Source organism: Mustela nivalis (genome assembly GCF_964662115.1).
Source record: "Mustela nivalis genome assembly, chromosome: 1".
Lineage (NCBI taxonomy): Eukaryota > Metazoa > Chordata > Mammalia > Carnivora > Mustelidae > Mustela > Mustela nivalis.
Genome location: NC_139020.1, coordinates 170,022,291 through 170,044,010, shown reverse-complemented (window position 1 = coordinate 170,044,010; position 21,720 = coordinate 170,022,291). Strand labels below are relative to the sequence as shown.

Here is a 21,720-nt window from a genome sequence, read left to right as displayed (position 1 = left end):
AGTACAATTAGGCAATAAAAAGAAATAAAAGACAGATTGGAAGGGTCATGGGTAACATGACTTATATATGGAAAACCCTTAAAAATTCACCAGAAACGCTATTAGAGCTAATAAACCAGTTCAGCAAAGTTGCATTACACAAAATCAATATACAATGATCAGTTGTATTTCCACCCCCGAGCAATAAATACTCACTAGGAAGGCTATTTAAAAAACAAAAAAACAAAAATAAAAGCAGAGAATAACAAGTTTGGGTGAGGATGCAGAGATATCAGAGCCTTCGTTCATTGCTGGTTGGAATGTGAAATGGAGCAGCCACTGTGGAAAACATCTTCACAGCTTCTCAACTAGTTCAACCTAGAGCTATCCCATAACCCAGCAACTCCACTCCTAGAAGAATCAATGGTTTATTACTTCTAACAGTCCTGTGGGGCATAGTTTCTCTCCAGTCTTTGTCCTATGACAAAAGCACCTTTATGAGTCCCAATGTATTAATGAAAACCAGGCTAAGGGAAGCTTAAGTGAGTTGTTCAAGGTCACTGGCGTTGGTGATGGCAGAGTGGTCATTCACACCCACATAGGCTGGCCCAGCTCCCGCTCTTCACCCTGACACCACCCTGCATTTATAAATGTCTGTTGTTGGTGATGGGAATGCAGACGATGATTGCTTTGTTCTTTCAAAAACCAAGACATACAATAGTTTTCATTCTATTTCTTGAAAAGCAATGACTGTGTAAAGAGAACAAAAAAGTCCAAATCAATCAACACTGCACAAACCATTACCAATGGCATTTTCCAAGGGAATATAAAAAAATTACAACAAGCACTATGGGGTGCTTCCTAGTTGGCAGTCGCTGCTCTAGGTCTTCCGTATGTTGCCACGGTACAGATGAGAAAAGAGAGGAAATAGAGGTAATTAGACTTATCCAAGGTCACGCCGCAGGCCTTTGTTTTTGGACTCTTTCTAACGTGCTACTTCACAGAAGGAATTTAGTAAAAGAGCCACCCTTTTCCTACCATACCCTGTGAAACTAAAAATATTCTGAAGATGGTTTTCAAAACCAGCCAAGCACACGATTTTGGCAAACATCAGCCAAGTGCTCCTGTGAAGTCTTTCTCTCTCCCACCATATCTGTCACAACTTGTTAGCCTTCTGAGGAACAAATCCTTCTCTGAAAGTTTAAAAAACAAATTCCTCAAACCCTTTGTATCACCAACAGTGAAATCTTCAACAGTAATCTTTGGGATAACCAATTTTCATGGAAGCAGACAGAACAGTTCAGGGGACAGAAATTATTTCAGATTCTAAACCCTAGTCAGGAAAAACTGAAAGAAGTAAGAACAGTTTTGGGTAAAGCTGAAATAATTACATCATTTTTAAAATGGCCTGAGAGACTTTAATTCTTTTTAAAATAGAGACATTGATGGGACACCTGGGTGGCTCAATCAGTTAAGTGTCTGACTCTTGATTTCAGCTCAGAGCACAATCTCGGGGTCGTGAGATGGAGTCCTGCATCTGGCTCCATGCTGGGCGTGGAACCTGCTAGGGATTCTCTCTTTCCCTCTCCCTGTGTCCCTCTCCCTACCCCCACTTGTGTGCTCTCATAAAAATAAAGAAAAAGAAAGAAAGAAAGAGAAAGAAAGAAAGAAAGAAAGAAAGAGGTTCAGAGCCTTTCCAAATACAGTCATCACAGATAAAGCAAGGCATCAGCAGTATTAGGACAGGTTTTCCCTCCCACTCTGCTCCATAAAAAGGTTTCAACATTGGTCCAGCAGAAGAACTTTTATCTTCCAGAGAGCATTAAGTATTAAACTACATGCATAAAACTCACCCATATCTGATGCAACATGGGGGCTTAAGTGGGTAGGAGAAAAATAAATGAAACAAGATGGGATTGGGAGGGAGATAAACCATAAGTGACTCTTAATCTCACAAAACAAACTGAGGGTTGCTGGGGGGAGGGGGGTTGGGAGAAGGGGGTGGGGTTATGGACACTGGGGAGGGTATGTGCTTTGGTGAGTGCTGTGAAGTGTGTAAACCTGGCGATTCACAGACCTGTACCCCTGGGGATAAAAATATATGTTTATTTAAAAAAATAAATAAATAAAAATAATAAAACTCACCCATATCAAGTGTACCAATGATTTTTATTTAAAAAAATTTTTTTTAAAGATTTTATTTATTCATTTGACAGAGAGAGAGAGAGCACAAGCAGGGGGAGCAGCAGACAGAGGAGAGGAAAAAGCGGTTTCCCTACTGAGCAAGGAGCCCAACTCGGGGCTCTATCCCAGGATCAACAACTGAGCCATCCAGGTGCTCTGACCAATGATTTTTAGTAATTTTAGCAAGTGGTACAACCATAATCATATACCAGTTTAAGTATAGTTTCATCTTCCTAATAAGATAGATCTTTATGCCCATTTACCTATGATCTGCTCCTGGTTCTAACCCCAGGAAACCACTAATCTAGTTTCTATCTTTATAAATTTGCCTTAAAAAAAAAAAGATTTTATGTATTTATTTGTCAGAGAGAGATAGAGAAGGACAACAAGCAGGAGGGTAGCAGTGGGCAGAAGGAGAAATAGGCTCCCTGGTGAGCAGGGAGCCCAACATGGGGCTGGATCCCAGCATTCTGGGATCATGACCTGAGCCGAAGACAGATGCTTAACTGACTGAGCACCCAGGCACCCTGCAAATTTGCCTTTTCTGGATATTTCATACAAATACAATATGTGCTCTTTTGCATGTGGCTTCATGTTTCTGAGCTTCATCCATGATGGGACGTATGTCGGTAGTTGGATCCTGAAAAGTATTCCATTGCATGAATATGCCACATTGGGTCCATCCATTCATTGGTTGATGGATATTCAGGTTGTTTCCTTCCAGGGCTATTATGAATAAAGCTTCTGTGAACATTCACATGCAAGTCTTTGTGGGGCCACATGTTTTCATTTCTCTTGGGTAGATACCTAGAAGTGGAACGGTTAGTCATATGATCATTTTATGTTTTAACATTTTGGAAAATTGCCACACCATTTTCCAAAGTAGTGTAGCTGATTTTCAACACGAGAAAGATTATTTGCTTGGAATTGGTCTAAAATCCAGCTGCTACTTCCTACACACCCCCAACAACAAACATAAGACTACAGGTATGAGGACAAGATGTAGGGACAAAACTCCTGTAGTCATCATCATAGCTTTCCCTGAGTTAAACGACATCCACCTAGGAAGAGCCTAAAAAAAAGTCATCATGGGTATACAAAACTTAAAAGAACCAAAAATGATTCTCAAATTAGGTAGCCTAAAGTAACTGTTTAATGGGTACAGAAGTTTCCATCTGGGATAATGAAAACGTTCTGGAAGTGAATAGTGGTGATAGCTGTACAACATTATGAACAGACTTAATGCCACTGAATTATACAGTTAAAGTGGTTAAAATCGTAAAATTTACGATATGTATATTTTGCCACAATCTTTTTAAAAAGAGAAGAAGAGCATCTGGTCACCGCATTCCTTTGCAGAGTCTCTTTGTGGTCTTGCCATCATACTCAGAATAAAACCCGAATTCCTTCCCAAGGCGTACACATCCTGCACCATCTGGCTCCCACCCCTCTCTGCAGCCCGTCTTGTGCCTCTGTCATCCCTGGGCACTTCACGGCAGCCGTTCTAGTCTCCTTTCTGTTTCTGGAACATGAAACCTTTCTTGCCTCTAGGCCTTTGGTCCTGCCGGGCCCTCTGTCTGGGAGGCTTCTCCTAGTTCTCCTGACAGCCTCCATCTCATCTTCAGGACTCCACTCACCGTCATCTTTCTTGGGGAGGCCTTTTTGTAAGCAGCCACCAAGGTCTTCTGTGTGTCTACCTTTCTCGCTCTCTCCCCCCACCCCACACCTCTCTGTTGATTTCCTTCCTAGCACTTATTAGAAGTAGTAATTATTTTTACTGTTTCATTGTCTGCCTTCCCCACTAGAATTAAGCACCATGGTAGCAAGCTTTTTCTCTGTTTTGTCTGTACTCTATCCCCAGCACAAACATGCTACCTGGCACAGAGCAAGCCTTCGATAAATACTGTTGAAAATGATGAATAAATAAAACAGCGCTTTCAAGTGTCAAGGGATGAGACTTAATTACATTATTAACTACGTTAAGCTTGCCTTTAAACATTCATTTTGCAATTGATTTTCTAATAAAAAATAATAGCTCCCATTGGCCTAGTTAGTTTCACATTAATGATTTTTACAAGACTCTTTCCCACCTATAAGTACAATATGGGAAAATATAACCTAGGAAGACTTATTTCCCCGTATCAGTTATTATTTTTTAAAAAACATTTATAAGAGGGAAACCTGGGTGACTCAGTTGATTTTGGCTCTTGATTTTGGCTCGAGTCATGATCTCAGGGCCGTGAGATTGACCCCCACATCCGGCTCCCTGCTCAGTGGGAAGTCTGCTGGAGATTCTCTCTATCTCCCTTGGTCTCTCCCTCTCTCAAAAATTATAAATAAATGAATCTCTAAAAATACTTATAAGACTTAGAAAAGACTAAGATATTTCTTAAGCTCCTTTACAAATTATATATATAAAAAAAAAAAAGATGATCATGGAAAAAGGCAGCATACACCCTTCTAACTAAATATTTTCCAGAACAAAACTGGTTCCTCTGCTGAAAGTCAAAAGAATGAATGCTAAATTCTAAAATTATAATGGGGAGTGGACAAAAAAATTCCTGTGAGAGATGGTAGAAAATTAAATTCACAAATTAAAAGTCTGTGATATATATGGAGCCTAACTCTTGCTGGCTATGTGATAAATGTACCATTTGTAACAAAAGTGACAATTTCAGAATTACGTGTCTTCACAATACCCAGTGGCAGTGCCCCTGTTGGGAAAAACTGCAAAATGTAGAGAATTCCCTTCGTAGTTCCATCCTCTCTCCTCAGTGCATTTAGTTCCCCCCAATATGGCACCTTGCCCTGAACTGTCTCCTAAAACAGTATTCCATCATCTTATCCCAATTAAAACCCACCTATCCCAAATCTAATCCTTCATGCCACCATCACAGGCAGAAAATCTGATAAACTAAACCATAATGATGTGTTAATGGAAGCCAAAGCATTTATAGGCCAGCAAAGATTGTTCACTAACATATGTGTTAGCAGTGGCCTCTTAAAGAGAATGCCTTAATAAGAAGGTGTGGCTGCATGGCTTTAGTGGTGAAGTAGAGGAAGCCTGAAAGGAGACAAAGGTTTTAGTGGAACAACAGAGCCAGAGGTGCCTGGAGAACACTGGGAGAGGAGATGGCCAGTAGGCCTTCACCTATGTGAGTCCGAAAAAGACAAGGTCCTAACAAAGGGTTTCAAGACCCTACAAGACCTGGAGTCCATTCATTCTCTGACCTCATCTCCTATTATTTGCTCCTTCCCACCACAGGGGCATCCTTCCTGTTCTCAAACACTGCAGGCACATTCCTTGCCAAAGTGTCTGCACTGCTGCTCCCTCTGCCTGGAATGTTCTTTATACATATCCACATGTCTCCTTCCTTAACTTTTTTTTTTTTGGGGGGGGGGAGCTTTGTTCAAATGTCAAGGAGATGATTTCTGATTCAGATGATTCAGATTTTTTTCTGACCACCTTACTTTAAACCCTCCCCCCTACCTCATACTCGCTAACCTGTTTTATTTTCTTTTCTAAGACACATATTAATTCAAGATATTATATATACATTTAAAAATTTCCCCAAGGGGAGGGAATTTTTGTTCACTAACATATCCCATGAATCTAGAACAATGCCCAGATATCTATTAGTTGAATGCTGAATGAAATCTAAGAGAGAATCCTGAGGAACTCTAACATTATGTGTTAGGCAGAAGATCAATTCCCCCGAAGAGAAATTGACAAAGAACCTCCTAGAAGACAAAAAGAAAGTGAGGAGGTTATGATTTAAACAAACAAGAGGGGGAAATGTTTGAAGACCAAAGAAATGGTCAACAGTGTCAAAGGCTGACCAATACTCAAATAAAATGAAGATTGAAAAACATCCAATGGATTTAGTAACAAGGAGTACATTGATCTTGGTCAGACAAGTTTCAGTGACACGTGACTAAGACAAGTTAGAAAAATCTCAATAAACCTACTAAAAGTTAAGAGAAAAGAAGGTAAAAATTTAAGCCATGAAACCATCAAGTTTATAAAATACAGATATCAGATTTTATAATTTCTTTCAATTGTTGCTGCATAATAATCCATCTCAAAACTTAATGATTTAAGAGAGCAAACTATTTGATTATTGCTCAGGATTCTGTGGGTTGATTTGCTTCAGCTGGGCATTCTGCTTCCTGGATGTCGGCTGGGACTGTAGCCATCTTGGACAGGGTCAGCAAACTTTCCTGTCAAGGGCCAAACAGTAAATATTTCAGGCTTTGCAGGCTGTAAAGTTTCTGTCATGACTATCTAACACTGCCACGCTAGTGAGAAAACAGCCACAGATGATATATAAATGAACATACATGGCTGTGTTCCAATAAAACTTTATTTATAAACTCAGATGGTAGGCCACATTTGACTGAAAGCCATAATTTTCTCACTCTAGATTTTGGACGCAACTAGGTAGTACATCTAAGATGGCTCACTCTTAGAGTAACTTGGTATTCCTCTATGTTCCTAAATCCCTTCCACCATATTCTACAGGCTAAAGTGAGTCCCAAGGCCTGCTCAGATTCAAGGAAGAGGGCTATTCAAGGGTGTAAATACCAGGAGGCATGGTTCACTGGAGGCTATCAAATGTAAGACTACCACATAATTTTAAGAGTTTTGCTTATTAAAACTATGTTCCAGGGGTGCCTGGTTGGCTAAGTCAGTAGAGCATGCATCTCAGGGTCATGAGGTTAAGCCCCATGTTGGACATGGTGCCTACTTTAAAATAAAATAAAATAAAATTTAAAAATAAAATAAAATTCTTCCATAAAAAATAAAATAAAATAATAAAATAAAACCATGTTCTATTCCACATTCTGTTTAGAGACCCTTACCTAGGGAAAAGATTGAGTGATTTACAAAGTCATCCTTTCTCTCCAACAGTGATCCTTTCAGGAGTTGTTTTTGTATCATCAATTGAAAGAGTGTATGATTTGTTATTTTAAGACAGCCTGAGAAATTAGTTCCTTCCCATTAGCCTGAGAAAACTCTAGTCTTCTTGTACCCACCCTTGGAAATGCTCTTTCAATGCACTGTACTTAAGCTGTAAGGCATCCAACTCATTAAACTTAGATTATAAGCATGATAGAAAAGGAGTTATTAGCAATAAGATTAAAGCATTCATACTTAACAACCTGAAGATCTATCAGAGTGATGTTATTTTGCACAAGTAAGGGAATTATAATCTATATGTAGTATATTTATTCATTTGCTCATCAATGTTTAAAGTACTTACTGAACACACTAATGGTGAGGCCATGTGCCAGGTTATGGTGTATATAGCCATCTGTTTGTCTTTAATGTAGACTGTAACCCCTTATGTGATCATGACCCTACAGAAAAAACACTGCATGAGATCAATTATTTTCAGTGAGCTGAGAAAAAAGTGGAGGGATTTAGTTATCATTAAAGTATTGAATAGAAAGAAAATGAGTATATATACATATTTTAGGTTGACATTCTAATGAACCCCTATAGTTTAATTTATCCAGGGTATTTTAACCAAATACTATCTTTTACTGAAAAGAACGTAATACCAGAACATATGAAAAGAACTGATTCTATCCTTAAAAAGAGTGACAAAAAGTACTAAATGTGCTATCAGGGATATGCGGTAATATGCCAGGGCTACATGATGTCACCAGATAAATATAGCACACCTTATTCATATTAATTTTAATTTATTATTTTCAGAGTAAAAAGTTTAAACTTAGAAGTACTTTAAAACATAATTGTGATCTCAATACAATAAAACTACACCATATTTTGGGGTGCCTGCGTGGCTTAGTTGATTAAGTGTCTGCCTTCGGCTCAGGTCATGATCCCAGGGTCCTGCCTCAAGTCCCACATCAGGCTCCCTCCTCAATGGAAAGTCTGCTTTTCCCTCTGCCCCTCCCCCTGTTCATGTTCTCACACACACACTCTCTTTCTCAAGTAAATAAGTAAAATTGTCAAAAAACAAAACAAAACAAAAACAGGATGCCTGGGTGGCTCAGTGGGTTAAGCCTCTGCCTTCAGTTCAGGTTGTGCTCTCAGGATCCTGGGATCAAGCTCTCTGCTCAATGGGGAGCCTGTTTCCCTGCTCTCTCTGCCTGCCTCTCTACCTACTTGTGATCTCTCTCTCTCTCTCTCTCTCTCTGTGAAATAAACAAATAAAAATCTTAAACCACAACAACAACAATATATTTTAAAGGCCTTCAGAGGTGAAAATGAAAACACTCTGTTACACAACACTTAGGTGAAAGTGGAAGCAAAAACCACAAAAGCAGGATTGCCAAAAAATTGTAATAATGACAGCATTATATATAAGAAGTTATGAGATGCATCAGAGCAGTGGTCAGAGGAAAATTCATAGTCTTAAATACTTATATAAACAATAAAAGATGGAAAACAAGTGAACAAAACTCCAACTCATAACAGCTAGAAAACCAACAACTAAGTCAACCAAAAGAAAGTGTAAGGAGAGAAGTCATGCATATTATTTAGGATTAAAAACTCCAGAAAAACAATATAACTAATTGGTAAATGAAAATAACAGTTCCTTGAAATGAAGGAAAATGCTAGCTAACCTAATCAAAAAGACAAAAAAGCACAAATACATTAAAAAAAATGAAAAGTTTTAAACTGAAGGAAAATTTTTAAATCACAAAGAGACTATGCTCATAATCCTTCACAAATAAAATTGAAAATTTAGATGAAATGGATAACTTCCTAGAAATAAAATTTTACAAAACTGACCTCAGTAGGGAGAGAATTCTCAAGCAAATTTCCAAAGAAGTATTAGAGACTATTTCAGAGAACTACCCCATAAAAAAACCATCACACTCAGATGGTTTCACAGGGGATTTCTACCAAAATTTCGCATTTGAATAATCCCAATGCTATATGAATTATTCCAGAGCACAGAAAATAGAAACTTCTAAAAAAAAATAAACTTCTAAATTTTTTATAAAGTTTAACATTTATACTTAAACCTAATAAATATAGCTCACACCAAAAACCTAAAGATCAGTCTTACTTATGAATATTGATGCAAAAAGCCCCACAAAACACCTCATTTAAAAATACTTCACGATCAAGTGGATTTATTTCAGGAATGCAAAAATGGTTTGATGTTTGGAAATCCTTTAACATAATTCACCATATTAGTATAAGAAAAAAGTTATATGATTGTTTCTATAAATGCCACAAAAGCTTTTGAGAAAATTCAAAATTCATTCCAATATACAATAAAATAGGAAGACAGATATTTCTTTAAAAGATAAAACATACTTAAGACCAAAAGCCAGCTTTTTATTTAGTTGGAAATACTAGAGATGTTATCACTACAGTAAGGTATAATATTGCAAGGATGCCAACTATCTCTACCACTATTTAATTCATTATTGGAGGTATCAGCCAATGTAATTAGACAGGTAGAAGCAACTTGATGTATAAGAATTCGAAAAGCAGAAATAAAATGACCTATATTTGCAGATGGTCTAATATCAATTAGACCTGCAAAACCCAAGAGGCTTAAAGATAAAACTTAAACAATAAAATAATTCAGTGATATAGCAGGATATAAAACTAACTCACAGAACTCAATAGCTTCATACACACAAATAATAACCAGTTAGAATTTTTTTAAAAACCCAACAATTAGAAGGGGTAATGAATACAAAAGCCTCACTGACAATAGTAATGACAACAAAGATAAAATACTTAGGTATTAATAAGAAATGTATAAAAGTTATAGGAGGAAATCCTTAAAATACTCCTGAAAGATGTAAAGTATAAAAGTTATAGGAGGAAATCCTTAAAATACTCCTGAAAGATGTAAAAGTATATTTTATGGAAAGACATCCCTCTTTTGGAAAGTATGACCCATCATAAAAATGTCATTTATCCCTAAATTATAAATGTAATTCATCCAATAAAAATACCAGTGAGTTTTTGTTTCTGGAGCTAGATAAGTTACTTTTATATTTCACATGTATTTTAAAATATTAAGCACGTGAGGAAGCAAGATGGCAGAGGGATAGGAAACTGAAATATAATTAGGTCCCAAGACTTCAGCTAGATAGTTATCAAACCATTCTGAACACCTACAAGCTCAACAGGAGATAGAAGAGAAGAAAAGCAGCAATTCTAGGAACAAAAAATTGACCACTTTCTGGAAGGTAGGATGTGCACAGAAGTGGATCTTAAGCAACGGGAAGATAGACTGCTTGGGGAGGGGCCAACTCCTGGCAAGTGGTGGAACTGCTGAGCACAAAATTCGTACTTTAAAAAGTCTGCTCCACTGAGGGACATCACTCCAAAGGCTAAGCAGGGGTGGAGCCCATGACAGGACAGTGTAGTCTCAGGATCCGTGGTGTCACAGAAAGACTAGGGGTGTGTAAATGTGGCAGAGCCACCAGGTATCAGAGTGGGGAAGCTGACTGCAGAGATGGAGCTGAAGAGGGGGCTCTCAGCTCAGGGCTACCTTAAACTGTAATCCAAGGCACAGGGCCACTGCTCTTTGGGCAGGGAACACAAGGTGGCAGATTCAGAGAGATCCCTCTCTTTCCTCCTCCAGGGGGAGTGACCCGGGAATGTGGGGCAGAAATCTGCTGGGTTCGGAGACTCCAAACAGGGCCATGCGACAGAGATAGAAACACTCAGTCACAGGCCAGGTGAGCATGGAGTGCGGCGGGAGACCAGGGATAGACTGCCTGTCTCCGAGGGTGCACTGAGGAGTGGGGCCCTGAGCTCTCAACTCCTCCAGGCCGGAGACTGGGAGGCTGCCATTTTCATTCTTGTCCCCCAAAGCTGTATGGAAAGCATTCAGGGAAAAAGAGCTCTCGAGAGTGAACCTGAGCAGATTACTTAGACTGTCCCCTGGCAAGGATGGTGCAATTCTGCCTCAGATAAAGACATTTGAGAATCACAGCACCAGGCCCCTCCCCCAGATCAGCAAGAACATCCAGCAACGACCAAGTTCATTGATCAATGAGAACTGTGGAACTCCAGAGCTAGAGGAAAGCAACACATAGAATTCATGGCTTTTTTCCCATGTTCCTTTATTCTTGCAAAGTTAATTTTTTATTTTATTTTATTTTTTTCTTACTCCATTTTTTAACTTGTCCTCATTCTTCTTTTAAGATTTTTAAACTATTTTATCTTATTAATACCTTTTAAAAATATTTTTAAACTCTCATTTTTATACTCATATTTTATCCCTTCATTGTATTTAAGCTTACTTTTAGTACACATATAGGTTTTTTTTTTCTTTAAAATTTTGGGATACAATTTCTCCTAATAGATCAAAATATTTTCTAAATCTAGCACATGGCTTTGTTCTAGTCTCCAGCCTGATCAGATTCTCCCCTCTTTTTTATTTTTTTTAATGAACTAATCTTATCAATTCCTTTTTTAGAATCTTTTTAAATTTTCACCTTAACAGTCATATTCCATCCCTTCATTGTGTTTACCCTTATTTTTGTATATATATATAAGTTTTTCCTTCATTAAAATTTTGGGAGGTAGAGTCTTCTAAGAGATCAGAATACACCCATAATCAAGCTGATGCCTCTGATCTATTCACCAGTCATATATATATATATGACTGGTGAATAGATACTATATATATATATATATATATATATATATATATATATATAATTTTTTTTCACCCTTTCTTTTCCCTCTTGTTTCAGGTCTTTTCTGCTTTGGTTAGCATATATTTTTCTGGGGTCTTTGCCACCCATTTAGTATATTGTTCTCTCATTCATCTATTCTTATCTAGATAAAATGACAAGATGCAAAAACTCACCATAAAAAAAAAAAAAAAACAAAAAAAAACAAGAGGCAGTACTGACAGCTAGGGACCTAATCAACACAGACATTGGTAATATGTCAGAACTAGAGTTCAGAATGATGATTTTCAAGGTGCTGGCTGGGCTAGAAAAGGGCATGGAAGTTATTAGAAAATCCCTTCCTGGAGAAATAAAAGAACTAAAATCTAACCAAGTTGAAATTTAAAAAGCTATTAATGAGATGCAATAAAAATGGAGGTTCTTGGGGTGCCTCGGTGGCTCAGTGGGTTAAAGTCTCTGCCTTCAGCTCGGGTCATGATCCCCGGGTCCTGGAATCTAGCCCCACATCCAGCTTTCTTCACAGTGGGGAGCCTGCTTTATCCTCCCTCTCTCTCTGGCTCTCTCTCTCTGCCTGCCTCTCTGCCTACTTGTGATCTCTGTCTGTCAAATAAATAATTTTTTTAAATGTTTTTTAAAAATGGAGCTCTTACTGCTAGGATAAATGAGGCAGAAAAGAGAATTAGTGATATAGAAGACTAAATTAAGGAGAATAAAGAAGCTGAGCAAAAGAGAGACAACTACTGGACCACAAGGGGAGAATTTGAGAGATAAGTGATACCATAAGGTGAAACAATATTAGAATAATTGAGATCCTAGAAAAAGAAGAAAGAGAGAGGGGGCAGAAGGTATATTGGAGCAAATTATAGTAGGGAATTTCCCTAATATAGCAAAGGGAACAAGCATCAAAATCCAAGAGGCACAGAGAATCCCCCTCAAAATCAATAAAAATAGGACCACACCCCGTCATCTAATAGTAAAACTTACAAGTTCTTAGTAACAAAGAGAAAATCCTGAAAGCAGCTCAGGACAAGAGGTCAGTAATATAAAATGGGAGAAATATTAGAATGGCAGCAGACCTATCCACAGAGACCTGGCAGGCCAGAAAGAACTGGCATGATATATTCAGAGCACTAAACAAGAAAAACGTGCAGCCAAGAATACTATATCCAGCTAGGCTATCATTGAAAATAGAAGCAGAGATAAAAAGTTTCCAGGACAAACAAAAATTAAAAGAATTTGTAAACACCAAACAAGCCCTACAGGAAATATTGAAAGGGGTCCTCTAAGTAAAGAGAGAGCCTGAAAGTAGTAGACCAGAAAGGAACAGAGATAATACACAGTAATAGTGACCTTACAGGCAATACAACGGCACTAAATTCATATCTCTCAAGAGTTACCCTGAATGTAAGTGGGATAAATGCCCCCAATCAAAAGACACAGGGTATCAGAATGGATAAAAACCCAAGACCCATCGATATGCTGTCCACAACAAACTCATTTAAGACCCAAAGACATCTCCAGATTTAAAGTGAGGGGTGGAAAACAATTTACCATACTAATGAACGTCAAAAGAAAGTGGATCAAAAGAAAGCAATTCTTCTAACAGATAGGTTAGATTTTAAGCCAAAGACTATAATAAGAGATGAGGAAGGACACTATATCATACTTAAATGATCTGTACAACAAGAATATCTAACAGTTTTAAATATTTATGCCCCTAACATGGAAGCAGCCAACTACGTAAACCAATTAATGACAAAATCAAAGAAACACATCAACAATAATAGAATAATAATACTTTAACACCCTACTCACTGAAATGGACAGATCAGCTAAGCAAAACATCAGCAAGGAAATAAAGGCCTTAAATGACACACTGGGGCACATGGACATTGCACATATATTCAGAACATTCCATCTCAAAGCAACAGAATACACATTCTTCTCTAGTGCAGATGGAACGTTCTCCAGAATATATCACATCCTGGGTCACAAATCAGGTGTCAACCAGTACCAAAAGACTGGGATCACTCCCTGCATATTTTCAGACCACAATACTCTGAAGCTAGAACTCAATCACAAGAGGAAATTTGGAAAGAACTCAAATACATGGAGGCTAGAGAGCATCCTACTAAAAAATGAATGGGTCAACCAGGAACTTAAGAATTTAAGAATCCATGGAAACAAATGAAAATGAACACAACTGTTCAAAATCTTGGGATGGAGAAGAGGCAGTCTTAAGAGGAAAGTATATAGCAATACAAGCCTTTCTCAGGTCTCAAGTTCACAACCTAACCCTACACCTAAAGGAGCTAGAGACAGAACAGCAAAAAAAGCCTAAACCCAGAAGGAGAAGAAAAGTAATAAAGATCAGAGCAGAAATCAATGAAATAGAAACCAAAAGAACAGTAGAACAGATCAATGAAACTAGGAGCTGGTTCTTTGAAAGAATTAATAAGATTGATAAACCAGTGGCCAGACTTACCAAAAAGAAAAGAGAAAGGGCCCCAATTAATAAAATCACGAATGAAAGAGGAGAGATCACAACCAACACCAAAGAAGTATAAACAATTATAAGCAACTATACGGCAGCAAATTTGACAATATGGAAGAAATAGATGCATTCCTAAAGACGTATAAACTACCAAAACTGAACCAGGAAGAAATAGAAAACCTGAACAAACCCATAACCAGTAAGGAGATTGAAGCAGTCATCAAAAATCTCCCAAAAAACAAGAGCCATGGCCAGACAGCTTCCCAGGGGAATTCTACCAAACATTTAAAGAAGAATTAATACCCCTTCTCTGAAAGTATTCCAAAAATAGAAATGGAGGCAATCTTCCAAACCCATTTTATGAGGCCAGCATTACCTTGATCCAAAAACCAGACAAAGTCCCCATCAAAAAGGAGAATTACAGACCAATATCCTTGATGAACATGGATGCAAAAATTCTCACCAAAATACTAGCCAATAGGATCCAACAGTACATTAAAAGGATTATTCACCATGACCAAGTGGGATTAATTCCAAGGCTGCAAGGTTGGTTTAACAACCACAAATCAATCAATGTGATATAATACATTAATAAAAGAACAAGAACCATATGATACTTTCAATAGATTCTGAAAAAGCATTTGACAAAGTACAGCATCCTTTCTTTTTTAAAAAAATATTTTATTTATTTATTTGACAGGGAGAAAGATCACAAGAGGCAGAGAGGCAGGTAGAGAGAGAGGAGGAAGCAGGCTCCCTGCGGAGCAGAGAGCCCAATGCGGGGCTCGATCCGAGAACCCTGGGGATCATGACCTGAGCTGAAGGCAGAGGCTTTAACCCACTGAGCCAACCAGGTGCCCCTACAGCATCCTTTCTTGATCAAAACTCTTCAGACTGGAGATAGAGGGTACATACCTCAAGATCACTAAAACCATCTATGAACAACCCACAGTGAATATCATTCTCAATGGGGGAAAATGGAGACCTCTTCCCCTAAGGTCAGGAACATGGCACGGATGTCCACTATCACCACTGCTATTCAACATAGTTCTAGAAGTCCTAGCCTCAGCAATCAGACAACAAAAAGAAATAAAAGGCATCCAAATAGGCAAGGAAGAAGTCAAACTCTTACTCTTTGCAGATGATATGAGACTTTATATGGAAAACCCAAAAGACTCCACTACAAATCTGCTAGAATTTGTACAGGAATTCGGTAAAGTGTCAGAATATACAATCAATGCACAGAAATCAGTTGCAATTCTATACACCAAAAGCAAGACAGGAGAAAAAAAAAGAGGAGTTGATCCCATCTACAACTGCACCCAAAACCATGAGATACCTAGGAATAAACCTAACCAAAGAGGCAAAGAATCTATACTCAGAAAACTATAAAGTACTCATGAAAGAAATTGAGAAAGACACAAAGAAATGAAAAAACGTTCCACGCTCATGGATTGGAAGAATATTGTGAAACTCTATGCTACCTAGAGCAATCTACACATTTAATGGAGTCCCTATCAAAATACCATCAACTTTTTTCAAAGAAATGGAACAAGTAATCCTAAAATTTACATGGAACCAGAAAAGACCCCAAATGGTCAGAGGAATGTTGAAAAAGAAAGCCAAAGTTGGTGGCATCACAATTGTGGACTTCAAGCTTTATAACAAAGCTGTCATCCTCAAGACGTATGGTACTGGAACAAAAACAGACACATAGATCAATAGAACAGAACAGAGATCCCAGAAATAGACCCTCAACTCTATGGTCAACTAATCTTCGACAAAGCATGAAAGAATGTCCAATGGAAAAAGATAGTCTCTTCAACAAACTGTGTTGGGAAAATTGGACAGCCACATGCAGAAGAATGAAACTGAACCATTTCCTTATACCACACACAAAAATAGACTCAAAATGGATGAAGGACCTCAATGGGAGATAGGAATCCATGAAAATCCTTGAGGAGAACACAGGTAGCAACCTCTTCCACCTCAGCCACAGCAACTTCTTCCTAGGAACATCGCCAAAGGCAAGGGAAATAAGGGCAAAAATGAACAATCAGGACTTTGTCAAGATCAAAAGCTTTTGCACAGCAAAGGAAACAGTCAACAAAACCAAAAGACAACCAACAGAATGAAAGAAGATATACTCAAACAACATATCAGATTAAGGGGTAGTATCCAAAATCTATAAAGAAATTATCAAGCTCAACATCCAAAGAACAAATAATCCAATCAAGAAATGGGCAGAGAACATGAACAGACATTCTTGCAAAGAAGACACCCAGATGGCCAACAGACACATGAAAAGTGCTCCACATCACTCGGCACCGGGAAAATACAAATCAAAACCACAATGAGGGGGCGCCTGGGTGGCTCAGTGGGTTAAGTCTTTGCCTTCGGCTCAGGTCATGATCTCAGGGTCCTGGGAGCGAGCCCCGTATCAGGCTCTCTGCTTAGCAGGGAGCCTGCTTCTCCCTCTCTCTGCCTGCCTTTCTGCCTACACATGAGCTCTCTCTTTGTCAAATAAATAAATAAAATCTTAAAAAAAAAAAAAACCCGCAATGAGATACCACCTCACACCAGTAAGAATGGCTCAAATTAATAAGTCAGGAAATGACAGATGTTGGCAAGGATGCAGAGAAAGAAGAACCATCCTACACTGTTGGTGGGAATGCAAGCTGGTGCAGCCACTCTGGAAACAGCATGGAGGTTCCTCAAAAAGTTGAAAATAGAGTTACCCTATGACCCAGCAATTGCAATACTGGGAATTTATCCTAAAGATACAAATGTAGTGATCCGAAGGGGCACATGCACCTGAATGTTTATAGCAGCAATGTCCACAATAGTCAAACTATGGAAAGAATCAAACTATGTCCATCAACAGATGAATGAATAAGGAAGATGTAGTATATATGTATAATGGACTACTATGCAGCCTTCAAAAGAAATGAAATCTTGCCAGTTTCAATGACATGGATGGAACTAGAAGGTATTGTGCTGAGCGAAATAAGTCAATCAGAGAAAGACAATTATCATACGATCTCTCTGATATGAGGAATCTGAGAGGCAGGGCAGGAGGTTGTGGGAGGTAGGGAAAGAAAAAATGAAACAAGATAGGATTGGGAGGGAGACAAACCATAAGAGACTCTCAATCTCAGGAAACAAACTGAGGGTTGCTGGAGGGTGGGGGGTAGAGATAGGGTGGCTGGGTAATGGACATGGGGAGGGTATGTGCTATGGTGAGTGCTGTGAAATGTGTAAGCCTGATGATTAACAGACATGTACCCCTTTGGCAAATAATACATTATATGTTAATAAAAATAATTTAAAAATATATATAAGGCACATAAGAATACCTAGAAAAACTGAAAAAGAAAGGCAAGGAGGGTGGACTAGCTCTAGTGAACATTAAAACATGTTATAAAACCCCTATAATTAAGACCATATGGTATTAGATCATAAATAGACTGGCAGAAAAGAATAGGAAATCCAGAAATAGACCTCACTCCATAAGGAAATTTAGCATTAGATTATATATTCAGGATAAATTCACAGAAGTGAGGTTTATGGAGCAAAGGGTAAATATAGCTATTTAAAAATATTTTAGGTACTTTTAGATATTTAGATATTTTTAGATATTATTGCCTAATTTACCATGGTCTCACCAACAGTGTGTGTTATCAAGTTTTCTACTTTTTTAAGATTTTATTTATTTATTAGAGAGAGAGAGAGTGAGAGAGAGAGCACAAACTAGGAGAGAGGCAGATGGAGAGTGACAGGCAGACTCCCCACCAATCAGAGAGCCCAATGCAGGGCTCTGTCCCAGGACCCTGGGATTATGACTTGAGCTGAAGGCAGATGCTTAACCAACTGAGCCACCCAAGTGCCCACATCTTCTATTTTTGGCATTTCAGTAAGTGAATGTAGCCTCTCAGTGCAGTTTTAATTTGCATTCTCTTATTATGAGTGAAACTTCATCTTTTCATTTAAGAGCTATTTTTCAAATTTTTTAAAATGTTATTTTAAATTCAATTAATTAACATTTGATGTATTATTAGTTTCAGAGGTTAGAGTTCAGTAATTCATCAGTTAGTTGCATATCACACCCAGCGCTCATTACATCACATGCCCTCCTTAATGCACATCACCCAGCTATCTCATCCCTCCGCCTCCCCTATTTCCCATATTTTTATATTTTTCTTTTTAAAGATAATTTAGATACATTAAAATGTACAGATCTTAAGTGTTCAGTTCAATGAATTTTGACAGTTGAATACACCTGTGTAACCACCACTCAGAACAAGATCTAGAACATTTCCATCACCCTAGAAAGTTCCCTTGTGTTTCTTTCAAGTCAGTTCTCTCACTACCTCCAGAAGCAACCCCTTTTTCTGATTTCTATCACCATAAATTATCTTTGCTTGTTCTTGGACTTTATATAAACAAAATATACAATATACACGATATGAGTATCTAATTTTTGTTTGTGTCCGATTCTTTTGCTCAATGTATTTTTTGATTCAGCTGTTAATTCATGTAGAGCATTAGTTCATTCCTCTTTATTACAGAGCAGAATTCCATTCTATGAATATAACACAGAGTTTGCAAGATTAAACTTTATCTTCTATATGGTATCTCACTGTTGAATAGAATTGCAAATATGGAAAGGTAGAAGAATAGAATGAATCCTGTGGTGTTTAACTGCTACTGTGGTCCACAGAATGACCTCCTAGTTTCTAAAATGTATAGCTAGATAGACATAGAAATAGCTCTAGGTATGTGTGGGCATACGTGTGAATGTGCATATATATACATACATGTATTCCTGGGTTCTCTCTACTGATAGAGGGAAGCAGTGTCATTCTAAATACCGACAAAAAAGAATCAGGGCATCTCGGAGAAATGCCCGTTTCTAGGGCTAAGCAGAGAAAATACAAGGCCATTCTGGACTATCTTCTGACAGACAGTAAGGACACTGTCAAAAACTGATATGCTATCTCAAAAAGACAGTGAATCCACCATGAAGGGACTTTCACTGGCCAAATTTCAGACAATATGAGCATCAGAATGAATAAAAACATGAATGGATTATAACACATGGAATTTTTAAAATCCACCACTCCATACAGTTACTAAAACTAAAAATTAATATTGGGTATAGAGAAAACTTTTTTTTAAAAAAATATCTCATTTATTTATTTATTTGAGAGAGAGGAGGAGGAGGGGCAGAGGGAGAGGAGAAGCAAACTGTGCCAGCACAGGGCTCTATCCCATGACCCTGAGATCATGACCTTGAACTGAAATCAAGAGTAGGATGCTGGGGCGCCTGGGTGTCTCAGTGGGTTAAAGCCTCTGCCTCCAGCTCTGGTCATACCCCAGGGTCCTGGGATCAAGCCCTCATCGGGCTCTCTGCTCAGCAGGGAGCCTGCTTCCCCCCCATCTCTACCTGCCTCTGCCTACTTGTAATCTGTCAAATAAATAAATAAAATCTAAAAAAAAAAAAAAATGAGTAGGATGCTTAACGGAGCCACCCAGCTGCCCCAAGAAAGCTTCTTTTTTATCAGAATAATACCAACTAATAAGTGCGGGAGAAATAACAGAAATCACCATTTTGCCATCACCATAGTAATAGCTGATTTAGACAAAAATCACCATAAGGTGGAAGGTTGCTGGAAAACAGGGTATTCACATGACTGCATGTGAATTACTCATTAATTATACACGGAAATGTACTGTTATAATGATAGACTTGGCAGGTACTGTATTAACCAAGTGATCAAAGAGAACATTGCCAATAATTGCACACACTGATATTGTGTGCCCCTTGAGGGGATGCACTGAGAAGTACATGGTATTCCATCCAAAAATGTTGCATCTCATCATAAGGAAAGACTCAAAGTTCCAAATTAAGGTACATTTTGCCACTGGAGCTTGGGCTCCAAAAATATCAATGGCATGAAAGATAAAAGAGAAGGAGTCTTCATACTTGACGAGATCCCAGAGGCAGGGGAAACATGCTATAGGACATTACTGAGACACTTGGGGAAATCTGAATATGAACTATATGTTAGATAATAATATCACACCCATGTTAAACTTCTTGAGTGTAATAATCAGCTGTGGTTGTGTAGGAGAATGTATCCGTTCTGTGAGGGATTAAGTGACATCATATCTGCCTGCAACCAACTCTTAACTGGTGAAGAGGGGAAAAGGAAGCATTTTTATTTGTGTGTGTGTCTCTACCTTTCCATATGTACGTGTGCAGGGAGAGAGAATCAAGTGCATGTGGCAAAATATTAACAGGTGTTCATCTGAAGGAAAATGGATGTCGGTTATACTGTTTTCTCAACTTTTCTGCAGGTTTGAAATTTTTGAAAATAAGAATTGGGAGAAGAAACATTACTTTTGCATCACATGGGTATAATACAGTTCACAAAACTCTTTGCATTTGAACCAGGGGACTTACAAAAGTTTCTTAAACTGAGTATACCCGCTTTGAGCATACTAGATGCCAGGAAATAAAAACTCATTATCTCGAGGTTATTTTAAGGTGAAAGGTCCTGCAACAGCGAGGTTTCAGAGCTTTGCCTGCGGGGTAGGCTGCATCCCTCTGGGGCTAGCTGGCTCCCTGGATCTTAGAACAGATCAGGGTCATGGCTGGGAACAGACATGGATTTCAACCCCACAGCCATCCCTTCCAGGCCTTTTGGAACTGCTGGAGGCCTTCTGGAGTCACCGTGCCTTCGAGGAACCCTGCTTCCCACTTCATGTGCTTCCGGTAGCTTGGTGGATCACAGGACTCTGTCCCCTACCCAAAGGTGGATTGGCAATAATACATCCCAGCCCTGGGGCCACAGTGATAGCCCAAGGAAGGGTAGGTGACTGAGCTGGACTAATCAGGCTCCTACCTGATATTTTCTTTGTGAATGTTGGGGAAGAAAATCTCTTACTCTCTTCTGGGATCCTCTGGACAAGACAATATAAGCCTGGTGCTGTCTGTAATCGGCAAGAAAAAGAGTGCAGCCTATTAGGGTCAGGAGCTACTGGTTCTACAGGGAACATGGGAAGGGGTCCACTCGGCTTCGGGCTTCTTCAAGTACTGCACCCTGTGGTACCAGTTCCCTCAAAGTGATCGTCTGGCTTCTGGGTTACCCGGTCTCGGATACAGGCCACTTCTTATACCACAGACCAATCTCTATATTGTAGACCATGTGGCACCTATGTACATACATGCGCGTAAGCGCGCGCGCGCACACACCCACACACACACCGCTTTGCATAATGTCTTCTTATTGCCAAGGCCATGCCCCTTGGAGGTCATTTATTTTTCCTTTTTCTCAGTAAACATGGAAGCCAAGCATGAGAAAGACGTGGAGCACAGCACCGTGGGGCTGGGCATCCCCGCCAGCGCACTG

General features: G+C 38.7%; 2 long non-coding RNA genes across 5 annotated transcripts in view; both read right to left on the bottom strand.

Annotated features, from left to right (window-relative positions):
* Positions 1-21,720, bottom strand: part of LOC309863700 — a 78,609-nt gene that overhangs the window by 27,113 nt on the left and 29,776 nt on the right. The window lies entirely within an intron of this gene.
* The window catches only part of LOC309863694, a 45,656-nt gene continuing 30,096 nt past the window's right edge, over positions 6,161-21,720 (bottom strand). The window contains exons 4-5 of the long non-coding RNA XR_014311182.1: positions 7,428-7,524; positions 6,161-6,384 (exon numbers count right to left, since the gene is read on the bottom strand). This is a non-coding gene — a long non-coding RNA (uncharacterized lncRNA). The remainder of the gene's footprint in view (positions 6,385-7,427; positions 7,525-21,720) is intronic.